Source organism: Oncorhynchus gorbuscha, linkage group LG05 (assembly GCF_021184085.1).
Source record: "Oncorhynchus gorbuscha isolate QuinsamMale2020 ecotype Even-year linkage group LG05, OgorEven_v1.0, whole genome shotgun sequence".
Lineage (NCBI taxonomy): Eukaryota > Metazoa > Chordata > Actinopteri > Salmoniformes > Salmonidae > Oncorhynchus > Oncorhynchus gorbuscha.
Window position 1 is genome coordinate 62,760,900 of NC_060177.1, and position 4,910 is coordinate 62,765,809.

Below are 4,910 nucleotides of genomic sequence, written 5' to 3' on the forward strand. Positions count from 1 at the left end.
AACTGTGTATCTACCAGGGCCCAGATATCATGTTGTGTACCACAGGGTTATAATGGGGCCTTTGTTAGTCCTAATCTATATCAATGACCTTGCTGCTGTGTCTTCTACCATACTTCACATTCTCTTTGCTGAGGATACCAATTTGATTTTATCACACAGTCATTTTGATTCACTAATTAATGAAGCAAACTCGGGTAAGGCCACATTTTCCGAATGGTTCCAGATGAACAAATGATCTTTAAATGTTACAAAAATTCTACTTTATTGTATTCACTAGTAAGAATAAGATTTTTTTTTTTTTCAATTTATTTTAAGAGCCCGAATTTCAATTGGTTGGAATGAAACGGAACAAGTCACATCCACTAGATTCCTCAGAGTTCTAATTAATGAAAAGTTATCCTGGAAAGATCATAAATCAAATCAAATTTTATTTGTCACATACACATGATTAGCAGATGTTAATGCGAGTGTAGCGAAATGCTTGTGCTTCTAGTTCCGACAATGCAGTGATAACCAACAAGTAATCTAACTAACAATTCCAAAACTACTGTCTTATAAACAGTGTAAGGGGATAAAGAATATGTACATAAGGATATATGAATGAGTGATGGTACAGAGCAGCATACAGTAGATGGTATCGAGTACACTATATACATATGAGATGAGTATGTAGACAAAGTAAACAAAGTGGCATAGTTAAAGTGGCTAGTGATACATGTATTACATAAGGATGCAGTCAATGATGTAGAGTACAGTATATACGTATGCATATGATATGAATAATGTAGGGTAAGTAACATTATATAAGGTAGCATTGTTTAAAGTGGCTAGTGATATATTTACATAATTTCCCATCAATTCCCATTATTAAAGTGGCTGGAGTTGGGTCAGTGTCAATGACAGTGTGTTGGCAGCAGCCACTCAATGTTAGTGGTGGCTGTTTAACAGTCCGATGGCCTTGAGATAGAAGCTGTTTTTCAGTCTCTCGGTCCCAGCTTTGATGCACCTGTACTGACCTCACCTTCTGGATGATAGCGGGGTGAACAGGCAGTGGTTCGGGTGGTTGATGTCCTTGATGATCTTTATGGCCTTCCTGTAACATCGGGTGGTGTAGGTGTCCTGGAGGGCAGGTAGTTTGCCCCCGGTGATGCGTTGTGCAGACCTCACTACCCTCTGGAGAGCCTTACGGTTGAGGGCGGAGCAGTTGCCGTACCAGGCGGTGATACAGCCCGCCAGGATGCTCTCGATTGTGCATCTGTAGAAGTTTGTGAGTGCTTTTGGTGACAAGCCAAATTTCTTCAGCCTCCTGAGGTTGAAGAGGCGCTGCTGCGCCTTCTTCACGACGCTGTCAGTGTGAGTGGACCAATTCAGTTTGTATTCATATTACATTTGTCTGTAGCAAAGTGATGAAATCGACTGGTATCATCAGAAAGATTAGTGGATTGGTTCATCAGGCTTGTGTCCTAACTCTATACTATAGCTTAATTGACCCATATCTCATTTATTATAATATTGTCTGGGCCAGTACATATGCCTTGTACCTACACAAATTACTCATCATACAAAATACATTTGAAAGACTAGCCACCTCCTCTAATTACTTGGCTCCATCTGCACCTTTGTTTAAGAAACTTGTCTATTTACAACATCTATATGCCAATTATGCACTTTCATCTACAAATACTCCTATCTCCCAGACAGTTTACCTAAACCCTTCAATGTATCCTTCCAAATTAATTCTGAAATCCATCTATATAACACAAGACACTATGATAACCTTCACCCTCCCTACTGCCACACCTCACATAGTCATTTCTCTATCAGATACAGAGGTACCATACTCTGGAATTCTTATCTTCACATTGCCAAAACCTCATCATCCCTCAATAACTTCAAGCGAAGACTGGGGGTCAGCTTTATGAACCAAACTATCCAATAATCCCCTCCATGTAGCCTCACTCACCCCTCTCTCTCTCACACACACACACACACACACACACACACACACACACACACACACACACACACACACACACACACACACACACACACACACACACACACACACACACACACACACACACACACACACACACACACACACATATGTTTTTTGTTGTTTTCCTGTTTACTGGGTAAAGTATGTACAATTATAATTAATATGCTTTGTTTAACTGATTGAAGACATGTTTTAAACTTATATTTGTGGTGTGGTTTTCATATAAGTACCTTTGGGCTTCTAACCTCAACTGCACACCGTTTTTTCCAGTTTTTTTTAACTGTACTGTTTTGTCTTTTACTTATTTTCTTTGTTGCGAATAAATAAATAAATAAAACATTCAAAATAAACTAGGCTATAGGCTACCTGACATTCGTCTCGGCAGAAGATGCTAGCTTACTGGCTTGGAGACACTTACTGACAATGTCATTATCTGTCTTTTCATAAAATCAATAGATCTATCACATGTAGGTTTACATAATGTGATACTGTCAGTGATGTTATTAGTTAGTTAGTGCTGAAATATTCAGTACATTGTGATTTAGTATTTGTTTTAGTTGACAGCTTTCTCTACATCGTCTTCCCATGCATTATTTAACTTATAACCTTCACCTTGAGGTAGCTGTCAGATCATACATGATTCTACGTGTTCGCAGTATAGTGCATAGTCATGACTCATTTATTTTGTATGCACACAGATGCAGATATCTTCATTTGATGATCCCGTTGTCGCAGGAATTTTCCTGCGTTGCAGAAAAGCAAACTTGCGGTGCATTCAGGGTTTAAAAAGGCTTCTAAGGGACGGTACGTTATTTAGAATGATGGATACCTGGAGAAAATATGACCTCTCTGACGTGAAAATGGATGGCCCTCCCTTCAGCAAAATATATATCTTTATATGCCATTTAACCTCACTCCTACGACAGACCAGAGCCTTAGATATGCAGTTTTAGAAACTGTTCTCTGTTTTGTCAGCATTACATGGCAAAGTAGCCAGAAGCTTGTGGATAATACAGACCACTGCGGACAACGGTAGGGGTGAAACGATCTCAATTATAATAAAAACACTACATGAAACTATGATCTTATTTACAGAACCAGTTACAACTGAAGCATCTGATCATCAATGAATTTGAGAAAAAGCCATTTCTTAAAAAAAAAAAACTCTAGTAACTCCCCATCCCGGGTCCGGGAGCATAATCATTGACTGACACTAATTAGCATAACACAACGGACAAATATTCCTAGAAAATATTCATATTCATGAAAATCACAAGTGAAATATATTGAGACACAGCTTAGCCTTTTGTTAATCACCCTGTCATCTCAGATTTTCAAAATATGCTTTACAGCCAAAGCTAGACAAGCATTTGTGTAAGTTTATCGATAGCCTAGCATAGCATTTTGTCCAGCTAGCAGCAGGTAACTTGGTCACGGAAATCAGAAAAGTAATCAAATTAAATCGTTTACCTTTGATAAGCTTCGGATGTTGTCACTCACGAGACTCCCAGTTAGATAGCCAATGTTCCTTTTTTCCAAAAATATTATTTTTGTAGGCGAAATTGCTCTGTTTGTTCTTCATGTTTGGCTGAGAAATCGCCTGGAAATTGCAGTCACGAAAACGCTCCATAATATCGACAGAAACATGGCAAACATTGTTTATAATCAATCCTTAAGGTGTTTTTCAAATATCTATTCAATAATATATCCACCGGGACAATTGGTTTTTCAGTATGACCGATTGGAATAATGGCTACCTACCTGTATTTTACACGTGAATCACTCTGAGAGCCATCAGGTGACCACTTGCGCAATACCGCTTACGGGTATTCTTCAACATAAATGCGTAAAACTATGTCACAATGCTGTAGACACCTTGGGGAATATGGAGAAAAAGTAATCTGGTTGATAGCCCATTCACTGCTCAATTGGGATGCATTGGAACGCAGAGCTTTCAAAAGATGAGTCACTTCAGGATTGGATTTTTCTCAGGCTTTCGCCTGCAATATCAGTTCTGTTATACTCACAGACAATATTTTTACAGTTTTGGAAACTTTAGAGTGTTTTCTATCCTAAGTTGTCAATTATATGCATATTCTAGCATCTTGTCCTGACAAAATATCCCGTTTACTACGGGAACGTTATTTTTCCAAAAATGAAAATACTGCCCCCTAGTCACAATCACAGCAGGCGCATATCATCAGGTAGGGTGAAACTATAATTTTCTAATTTATCCTATTTATTCCATGATATTGTTGTAACAAAATAGGTTTGTGTCGACAGTGAATAGGGCATGGGAATATAAATTAACAAACTAGGCATGCATAGCTCACCGCATGATCATCAAACCTGACTGGCCAAACTCATGTTTCTAAAAGTGAATTCAAAAGGCACTGTATAGCCTAATAAGGCATTTTTTTTCATTTCATGATTATTTAATTCTAAGTCATATTTTTAAAATATATTTTTTATGTAGTCTAAATGTGAAATGTATAGGCATGTTGTTGAAGTGCTGTTGTTACATGCTGAGTGTTCCTTCCAGCCTTCTAGCATGTCACAAATGATTTCTTAAATGACAAGCTATAGCCTTGAAATAAGAATAATATAGCCTAAATAATTAACTTCCGTTCCTTCTTAGGCTACCTGGCTTGCTCCTGACTGATTTGGAGTTAGTATGTCGTTGAATCGCCTGTTGAAATGTTGAATATCAATTGATAGCAGTGGAGTGTATTCATGATGCCAAAAAATTGACCAATAAAATATTGACTTTAAAAAAAAAAAAAATAACTTTCCTCTCTGTGTTTCATCATTTTCATTGAATTCGCAAGAGGCTTTTTCACAGGAGAATCCGAGCGAGCAAAACAGCGCTCCTCTGTCTCTCTACGTGTAGTCCGTCTATCTGATGCTGTCT